We start from the raw sequence: 11,432 nt of genomic DNA on the forward strand, positions 1-11,432 counted from the left end.
GTTTTATATACCAACTAGCATTATCGCCCAGCATTGCTCGGGTTTGTTTCGACCCTTTAGAAAATAAAAATTTTGCATTATGTAGTTTGTTATTCTCTTTAAGTGAACATTTTTCTGGTTGAAATACACCGAAAAATGGCGACACAGCAGTCAAAAAATCATAAAAAATAGGGATTTTCATAGAAGAAAAGCACCTTTTTGATGTAAATAATTTACTACCCACAAGGGGCTAAACACAGAGAGGACAAACAAGGACAGACAAACGGATTAAGTCGATTACATCGACCCTAAAAGGATGAAAGGCTAAGTCGACCTTGGCAGAATTTGTATTCAGAACGTAACTGCAGACAAAATACGGCTACGCATTTCGCCCGGCGTGCTAACGTTTCTGCCAGCTCGCCGCTGTAAATACCTTGCCAAAACTGACCTCACCTGTGCTTGTGCCATGTAAAAAGCATCCAGTCCACACTGTAAAGTGGTTGGCATTTGGAAGGGCATCCAGCTGTAAATACCTTGCCAAAACTGACCTCACTTGTGCTAGTGCCACGTAAAAAGCACCCGGTCCATTCTGCTGAGTGGTTGGTGTTAGGAAGGGCATCCAGCTGTAAATACCTTGCCAAAACTGACCTCACCGTGCTTGTGCCACGTAAAAAAAGCACGGTCCATTCTGCTGAGTGGTTGGTGTTAGGAAGGGCATCCAGCTGTAATACCTTGCCAAAACTGACCTCACCTGTGCTTGTGCCACGTAAAAAGCACCCGGTCCATTCTGCTGAGTGGTTGGTGTTAGGAAGGGCATCCAGCTGTAAATACCTTGCCAAAACTGACCTCACCTGTGCTTGTGCCACGTAAAAGGCACCCGGTCCATTCTGCTGAGTGGTTGGCATTTGGAAGGGCATCCAGCTGTAAATACCTTGCCAAAACTGACCTCACCTGTGCTTGTGCCACGTAAAAAGCACCCGGTCCATTCTGCTGAGTGGTTGGTGTTAGGATGGGCATCCAGCTGTAAATACCTTGCCAAAACTGACCTCACCTGTGCTTGTGCCACGTAAAAAGCATCCAGTCCACACTGAAGTGGTCGGCATTTGGAAGGGCATCCAGCTGTAGAAACCTTGCCAAAACTGACCTCACCTGTGCTTGTGTGAGTAAAAAAGCATCCAGTCCACACTGTGAAGTGGTTGGCATTTGGAAGGACATCCAGCTGTAAAAACCTGGCTAAAACTGACCTCACCTGTGCTTGTGTGAGTAAAAAAGCATCCAGTCCACACTGTAAAGTGGTTGGCATTTGGAAGGGCATCCAGCTGTAAAAACCTTGCCAAAACTGACCTCACCTGTGCTTGTGTGAGTAAAAAAGCATCCAGTCCACACTGTAAAGTGGTTGGCATTTGGAAGGGCATCCAGCTGTAAAAACCTGGCTAAAACTGACCTCACCTGTGCTTGTGTGAGTAAAAAAGCATCCAGTCCACACTGTAAAGTGGTTGGCATTTGGAAGGGCATCCAGCTGTAAAAACCTTGCCAAAACTGACGTCACCTGTGCTTGTGCCATGTAAAAAGCACCCGGTCCATTCTGCTGAGTGGTTAGTGTTAGGAAGGGCTTCCAGCTGTAAAAATTCTGCCAAAACAGACACAGGAGTCTGGTGCAGGCTTCTTCCTGGCCGGGTCCTGTCAAACCATCCAACCCATGTCAGCTTGGAAGGTGGACGTTAAACAACAATGACAACGTGGTCTCCATATTGTATTTGGGAAAAAATCACCATTTTCATTCTCATGTGCAAAGATCATCATTATCATCATCATTATTAGAAGACAGTGGAGGCGCAATGGCCCAGTGGTTAGGGCAGCGGACTCGCGGTTTCCATTCCCAGACCGGGCGTTGTGAGTGTTTATTGAGCGAAAACACCTAAAAGCTCCACGAGGTTCCGGCAGGGGATGGTGGTGATCCCTGCTGTACTCTTTCACCACAACTTTCTCTCACTCTTTCTTCCTGTTTCTGTTGTACCTGTATTTCAAAGGGCCGGCCTTGTCACTCTCTGTGTCACACTGAATCTCCTTGAGAACTACGTTAAGGGTGCACGTATCTGTGGAGTGCTCAGCCACTTACACGTTAATTTCACGAGCAGGCTGTTCCGTTGATCGGATCAACCGGAACCCTTGTCGTCGTAACTGACGGAGTGCTTCCCATCCATTAGAAGACAGACGTTAAACCACAACAACGATGATCATGATCCTTTGTGAGCCGCTCTCTGGCTATCTATCTGCGGCTTTATACAGCTATGGTAAGACCTCACGTGGAATTTGCATCACCGGTCTGGAACCCCTATCTTGCCCAGGATATTAATCGTCAGGAAACCGTTCAGCGACGTGCAACCAAGAGAATACCCTCCATCAGGCATTTGCCATATTCTGAACGCCTTACTTCCCTGGGCATGGACACATTGAAACTCTGACGTCTGGCAGCTGACTTGGCAGACACCCATAAAATTATCAACCATCTTACAAACAATAACTCTGAGCACCTTTTCAAACTCCACCCGTCTAACACCCATTGACATATTTACAAAGTCAGAAAACAGCACAGCTCCCATGACTTTAGGAAACATTTTTTCATGCTGAGAGTTGCTGAAGCATGGAACACACTGCCGGCATCAGTTGTTAGTTGTCGGAGCACTGCATCCTTCAAAACTTCCACGCTTTCTGAGATTCACCAACACTACACCTGATTTTCTCCCCTCAATACACACGCAACATGTATTTGACTCATACACTGTTCGCTTCCCAAACATTTGTACATTACTGCATATGCTTTATATGCACTTTTTGACAAGTTGTGGTGCACCTGAGCACTGTATACAATAATTTCATTATTATTATCATTTAAAAACTCCACCTGTCTAACACCCGTGGACATGTTTACAAAGTCAGATAACAGTACAGCTCCCATGACTTTCGGAAACATTTTTTCACGCTGAGAGTTGCTGAAGCATGGAGCAAACTGCCGGCATCAGTTGTTAGTTGTCGGAGCACTGCATCCTTCAAAACTTCCATGCTTCCTGACATTCACCAACACTACACCTGATTTTCTCTTCCCCTCCATACACACACAAGCATGTATCTGACTCATACACTGTTCACTTCCCAGACATTTGTACATTACTGCATATGCTTTATACGCACTTTCTGACAAGTTGTGGCGCACCTGAGCACTGTATACAATAATTTCATTATTATTATTATTATGATGATGATGATGATGACACAAGCACAAACGAATGGAAATGGTGGTTTTTCCCAGATAGAATACGAAGGTCGATGCCAAAATCAGGTTTACTATTGTGGTTGAGAGTATTTCACATCCTTTACATAAAGAATCTTTTGTTTTGCAACCAGAAAAGGATTTTGGGAATGAAAGAGAAAAAAACTGCAAAGAGATCCGTGTAATTCAGTTAAATGGAGGAAGAGAAATACCACTATGGTTTTTCCCACAGAAATGGCCTTTTATCTTTCAATGCATAATTTATTTTTTTATGTTTGGTTATTTAATATGTAAGTGGTATTTTGTGTGGGTCTTGTACAAATTGAAGAATGGTTGTATACTGTCAATCTAACAAGAACGTGACAGTAGGGGGTACACCACCGTTGTATAGCCCTAGGAGGCATCGAACGCCTCCTGACAGCTTCGACACATTTTTTCCCTGTGTCCTTATATACATATACGAAGGGGAGACAAACACCCCCGGCCGTCGGAACTGCATCTAGGGACACCGTGTTTCAGGATCATTGTCCTTCATTGGCCTAGAGTAGCAGACACCGGTCGGCTGGTGATATTTGTCTGGACTTCGTATCTGTATATATGTAAACTCAGTGAAGTCTATTCACTGATTATCAAAATTGTACAAATTGGTTTTCACGAAATAAATAAGTTTACTTTATTTTGTATTCTGTAAAACAGACATAAACAGTAAAAGCCGGCTCTTCCCTGTTTTCTTGTTGTTCAGAGCAGAAGGTCACTTATTCTATCGGTCTCTTTTGCCGAACCGCTAAGTTACGGGGACGTTAACACACCAGCATCGGTTGTCAAGCGATGCTAGGGGGACAAACACAGATACACAAACACACACACACATGCATATATACATATATACGACAGGCTTCTTTCAGTTTCCATCTACCAAATCCACTCACAAGGCTTTAGTCAGCCCGAGCCTATAGTAGAAGAGACTTGCCCAAGGTGCCACACAGAGGGACTGAACCCGGAACCATGTGGTTGGTAAGCAAGCTACTTACCACACGGCCACTCCTGCGCCTTACTTACTCTGTTACTCTCTTTTACTTGTTTCAGTCACTTGACTGCGGCCATGCTGGAGCACCGCCTTTAAGTCGAGCAAATCGACCCCAGGACTTATTCTTTGTAAGCCTAGTACTTATTCTATCGGTCTCTTTTGCCGAGCCACTAAGTTACGGGAATGTAAACACACCAACATCGGTTGTCAAACAATGCTGTGGGGGGGGGGGGGACAAACACAGACACACAAACATACACACATATATATACATATATATATACATATATACGACAGGCTTCTTTCAGTTTCTGTCTACCAAATCCACTCACAAGGCTTTGGTTGGCCCGAGGCTATAGTAGAAGACACTTGCCCAGAGGTGCCATGCAGTGGGACTGAACCCAGAACCATGTGGTTGGTAAGCAAGCTACTTACCACATGGGCACTCCTACACCTTACTTACTCTTTTACTCTCTTTTACTTGTTTCAGTCATTTGACTGTGGCCATGCTGGAGCACCGCCTTTAGTCGAGCAAATCAACCCCGGGACTTATTCTTTGTAAGCCTAGTACTTATTCTATCGGTCTCTTATGCCGAAACGCTAAACAGGTGCAAGACCTGAATTTTGGGGGGCAGGGGGGAAGTCGATTACATTGACTCCGGTACTCCACTGGTACTTAATTTATCGACCCTGAAGGGATGAAACATTTTTTCACGCTGAGAGTTGCTGAAGCATGGAGCAAACTGCCGGCATCAGTTGTTAGTTGTCGGAGCACTGCATCCTTCAAAACTTCCATGCTTCCTGACATTCACCAACACTACACCTGATTTTCTCTTCCCCTCCATACACACACAAGCATGTATCTGACTCATACACTGTTCACTTTCCAGACATTTGTACATTACTGCATATGCTTTATACGCACTTTCTGACAAGTTGTGGTGCACCTGAGCACTGTATACAATAATTTCATTATTATTATTATTAAAATAATTCAATTTTCTTTCGGAAACATTTTTTCACGCTGAGAGTTGCAGAAGTATGGAACAAACTGCGGGCATCAGTTGTTAGTTGTCGGAGTACTGCATCCTTCAAAACTTCCATGCTTCCTGAGATTCGCCAACACTACACCTGATTTTCTCCCCTCCATACGCATGCAAGCATGTATCTGACTCATACACTGTTCACTTCCCAGACATTTGTACATTACTGCATATGCTTTATACGTTGTGGTGCACCTGAGCACTGTATACAAAAATTTCATTATTATTATACCTATTTCTTTATTACCCACAAGGGGCTAAACAAAGAGGGGACAAACAAGGACAGACATAGGTACTAAGTCGAATACATCGAATACGTAACTGGTACTTAATTTATCGACCCCGAAAGGATGAAAGGCAAAGTCGACCTCGGCGGAATTTGAACTCACAAAGTAACGCAGACAAAATACCGCTAAGCATTTCACCTGGCGTGCTAACGTTTCTGCCAGCTCGCCGCCTTTGACGTCGTGACGTCGTGACTACCCAAGGTGCTTTGCAGTGGGACTGAACCCATGGATTTGAAACGAACTTCTTACCCCCACAACCACACCTTCCCTTCAGTAAACTCATCCAAAATCAATATCAAAGCCGCAACAAAAATATTTCCACAGTCATCACAGCTCTCAATCACTTTAGTTTCATGTTACGCTATTGATTTTTATTAAAAAATTCTTTTATTTGCAATTTTTTTTTTAGTAGCTTTTGCTTTCTTTTTTATCATAATACTGAAAAAAGCAAACAAAAGTCTGGTCTGAACAACCATGGAGAGGTGGGGGGTGATTCACAACAAATAGTTGAAATCAATGGTTTTTTTTTCTTCTTTTGTCAAATTTTTTTTATATATTTTATTTTGTTTATTCACTTGGATTTCATGAATAAACTCGTGTGACAATGTAACTAATCTATTCATTGACTGAATGGGTAAATAAAACAAAACCACACTGTTTATGTGTTTATATATATATATACTCTTTTACTATTTTACTCGTTTCAGCCATTTGACTGCGGCCATGCTGGAGCACTGCCTTTAATCGAGCAACTCGACCCCGCTGGGACTTATTTTTTGTAAGCCCAGTACTTGTTCTATCGGTCCCTTTTGCCGAGCCGCTAAGTAACGGGGACATAAACACACCAGCATCGGTTGTCAAGCGATGTTGGGGGGACAAACACAGACACACAAACACACACACGCATATATATATAAAGAGTAAAGAGTAGAGAGTGTATGTGTGTGTGAGTGTATATATATATATATCTTTTACTCTTTTACTTGTTTCAGTCATTTCACTGTGGCCATGCTGGAACACCACCTTTTAGTCGAGCAAATCGACCGCAAGACTTATTCTTTGTAAGCCTATTACTTATTCTCTCGATCTCTTTTGCTGAACCGCTAAGTTACAGGGATGTAAACACACCAGCATCGGTTGTCAAGGAATGCTAGGGGACAAACACAGACACACAATCACACACACATATATATATATATACATATATACGACAGGCTTCTTTCAGTTTCCATCTACCAAATTCACTCACAAGGCATTGGTCGGCCCGGGGCTATAGCAGAAGACACTTGCCCAAGGTGCCAAGCAGTGGGACTGAACCCACAACCATGTGGTTGGTTAGCAAGCTACTTACCACACAGCCACTCCTGTATATATATGTATATATATATTTAACTTTAGTGAGAAAAAATTTCTGGTTTTTTTTGTGTATATTTTCTTCCTTTTGCAAACTTATACACACACATATTTTCCCTCTTTCCTTTTTCTCCCTCATTCACTCTGTGTGTGTGTGTGTGTGTGTGTGTGTGTGTGTGCACATGTGCCTACAGAGCGATGCTACTTATCATATAAGTCTCATTTCCTTTGTTCGGAATTTACTGAGCATGTTTGTGGAATTCAAGGGGAAAACGTCTAAATCTATTGAAGAGTCAAAGTGTTGTTGAATAGACTTCCTGCTCTCACCCTGGTGGTGCCTGTTACATCACCATTCTGGTCAATTCGGTCAGTTACGAGGTGAATCTCCCTCTGGACAATCAACAGAGAAATTGCTAATTTCTAGAATTTTACTAAAATTCTACTAAAATAAAATTTTACTAAAATTTTACTAAAATTTCTAAATTTACTAAATTTTACTAAAATTTCTAAATTTCTAAATTTACTAAATTTTACTAAAATTCTACTAAAATAAAATTTTACTAAAATTTTACTAAAATTTCTAAATTTCTAAATTTACTAAATTTTACTAAAATTTCTAATTTCTAAATTTACTAAATTTTACTAAAATTCTACTAAAATAAAATTTTACTAAAATTTTACTAAAATTTCTAAATTTCTAAATTTACTAAATTTTACTAAAATTTCTAAATTTCTAAATTTACTAAAATTTTACTAAAATTCTACTAAAATAAAATTTTACTTAAATTTCTAAATTTACTAAATTTTACTAAAATTTCTAAATTTACTAAATTTTACTAAAATTTTACTAAAATTTCTAGAATTTTACTAAAATTCTACTAAAATAAAATTTTACTAAAATTCTGGTCAATTCGGTCAGTTAGGAGGTGAATCTCCCTCTGGACAATCAACAGAGAAATTGTTAACATGAAGTGACTTTGGAAAATTGGTTAATAAAAAAAAAAAATTTTTAAGTGGGAAATAACTAAAATGAACAATTTCCAACCTTTTTGATACATCCCACTTGAAACCACCTCTGGCTTTGTTTTCAAAAGTTTTGAATTAAAATCTTCCACCAAATCTTAGTCACAATTTATGTTCCTTACACTAACTGAATGATAACTAAGTTATTTCACTAAATTCTTTGTAATATTTAAAATTAATTGAAAGAAACACAGAGCATCTCAACAGAAATATGGTAACAAAAAGGTTAACAAATGATTAATTTAACCCTTTTGATACCAACCCGGCTGAAACCAGCTCTGGCTCTGTAGTACAAATGTCTTGTTTCCATAAGTTTTGAATTAAAATCTTCCACCAAACCTTAGTCACAATTTATGTTCCTAACACTAGCTTAATGATAACTAAGTTATTTTACTAAATTCTTTGTTATATTTAACCCTTTCGATACCAACCCGGCTGAAACTGCCTCTGGCTCTTTTGTACAAATGTCCTGTTTTCAAAAGTTCTGGATTAAAATCAGAGGCGCAAGCATGGCTGTGTGGCAAGAAGCTTGCTTCCCAACCACATGGTTCCGGGTTCAGTCCCACTGTGTGGCACCTTGGGCAAGTGTCTTCTACTATAGTCTCAGGCCAACCAAAGCCTTGTGAGTGGATCTTGTAGATGGAAACTGAAAAAAAGCTTGTCGTATATATATATATGTATATATATATATACCAAATATATACGTTTTTATTATTATTTTGCAATTTACTTAATTATTGATATATTATTGTTATTTTATCTTTAATATTTCTATTATATGTAATTTTCTAGATGGTGTAATTTAATTGTTCGTTTTGAATTGATGAAAGGTGTTTTTTTCTAATTTTTATATATATATTATATCTTGTGAAATTTGATTTAGTATTTCTAAATTAAATTTATCCCTGTAAGTTATGAATAATATTCCCTCAAATAATTATCATATATATATACATACATATATATATATATATATATATATATATATAAATGAAAGAATGGAGTTGAACGACGATTTAACAAAATTCCTTTATTCTCGACATATGTTTCGAAGACTGCATATTCCTAATTCCGAAGGAATAAGGGGTGCATTATGCTGCCTTCTCATCAGGAAAGAAAAGGAACTTATGTCAGCATCATGACGAACAAAAACTTTTAGATGACTGCCCACACGGAGTCCATAGTGATAATATATATTTATATGTATATGTTTGTGCTTCTGTGTTTGTACCCACCAACATCCATCGCTTGACAACCGATGTTGGTGTGTTTACATCCCAGTAAATTAGTGGTTCGGTGTAAAAATTGACCGATAGGATAATTACTAGGCTTACAAAAGAATAAGTCCTGGGGGTCGATTAGTTCGACTAAAAGGCAGTGCTCCAGCATGGCCGCAGTCGAATGACTGAAACAAATAAAAGAATAAAAGAATCATTATGTGTTGTACTATCGGATAATGCCTGCATTATTGGTTGTTTTGTTGTAATTAGGTCGAATATAAAGACATGTCTTATGTGTAATATGACATACAGGCATCATTGTTTGATGAGCGTTGGGTCATTGAAACACTTCATCATGTGCGTGAATGATGGATCGGTCATCAAAGACATGACATATTGTTTAATATCGGTTTTTCTCTAAATTACACACACACACACATATATATACATATACATACATATATTTGCCAGTGCCGTCCCGACTGGCCTCCGTGCCGGTGGCACGTAAAAAGCACCAACCGATTGTGGCCGTTTGCCAGCTTCGTCTGGCACGTAAAAAGCACCCACTACACTCTCGGAGTGGTTGGCATTAGGAAGAGCATCCGTTTGTAGAAACACTGCCAGATCGGACTGGAGTCTGGTGCAGCCTTCTGGCTTCCCAGATCCCCGGTCGAACCGTCCAACCCATGCTAGCATGGAAAGCGGACGCTAAACGATGATGATGATATATATATATATATATATATATATATATATATATTATTGAAGTAGATAAATGAATTATCTTATTACGGATTATTCAAATGATAACCGATACCTGGGTAGCAAAAATCAAAACAGAAAAAGCACGGTTGAGGTTACGACCATGGGGCCTAAAATCTGTGCCTTAGTGCGGAAATTTGAAGTTTTATATATTTAGTGTAGGAAGAAATGGAGCTGAACGAAGATTTAACAAAATTCCTTTTTATTATTTTCTACATATGTTTCAAAGGCTGCAAAGTCCCTAATTCGGATTGAATAAGGAGTCCATTTTGCAGCCTTCTCTTCAGGAAAATCCAGGAACTTAATTCTCCAACAAATGAGAACACAACCGCTTAACCCAAGACAACCTAGATTCATTGTTAAGGACCACAAACCAAATTTCCACACCAATCCAGCATTAAGGCTCATATGCCCTTCTAGTTCCGACATCGGTTCTATCAGTAAGTACATTTTAGACAAATGCATTCCTAGTTTAGTTAATGAGCTTAAGCTTAACCTTTGGGTGAACTCCTCGCAAGTCGTAAAGTGGTTCTCTTCTATCCCTAATAAAAACAGAACTAAGTTCATTCAGTTCGATATTGCTAATTTCTACCCCTCGATTAACCCTAGTGTACTCAATAAGGCACTGTGGCATGCACACAATAAGGTAGGCCTCACTAGAGAAGAAATTGATATAATTCTAGTCGCCAGAAAATCCTTTATACAGTTTGAAGATAAGTTATGGGTTCGTAAGGATACTCCCAACGAGTTCGATGTACCTATGGGAAGTTCAGATAGCGCCCAGATTGCCGATTTGGTCGGAATCTATATTCTCTATGAATTATCCGACCAATTCCCGGACATCGGAGGCGGCCTATATCATGACGATTGTTTGTTTTACCTACAAAACACCCCGAATAGAATAATAATAATAATTGTGTACAGTGCTCAGGTGCACTACAACTCATCTAAAGTGTATATATAATCAGGTGTAGTTTCGGCGGATTTCGGAAAGCATGAGGGCCTTAAAGGATGCAGTGTCATGGCAGTCAACAACTGATGCAGGCAGTTTATTCCATGCTTCAGCACTCTGAGCGTGAAAGAATGTTTCCGAAAGTCATGGGAGCTGTGTTGTTTTCTGACTTTGTAGGCATGTCCACATGTGTTAGACACATGGAGATCAAAAGGTGTTCAGTGTTGTTGTTGGTGAGGTGGTTGATAACCTTGTGGGTGTTACCAAGTCCGTCGCCAGACGCCGGAGCTTCAGTGAATCCATGCCCAGGGAAACAAGGCGCTCAGAATATGGTAGGTGTCTGATGGAGGGTATGCGTTTGGTTGCACGTCTCTGGACAGATTCCAGGAGGTCAATGTTCTGAGCAAGATAGGGATTCCAAACTGATGATGCGAATTCCAAGTGTGGTCGTACCATAGCTGTATACAGTTTTAAATAGATGGCTGGAGAGCGGCTACAGAAAACTAAAAATAGAT

Source organism: Octopus sinensis, unplaced genomic scaffold, assembly GCF_006345805.1.
Source record: "Octopus sinensis unplaced genomic scaffold, ASM634580v1 Contig12743, whole genome shotgun sequence".
Classification (NCBI taxonomy): domain Eukaryota; kingdom Metazoa; phylum Mollusca; class Cephalopoda; order Octopoda; family Octopodidae; genus Octopus; species Octopus sinensis.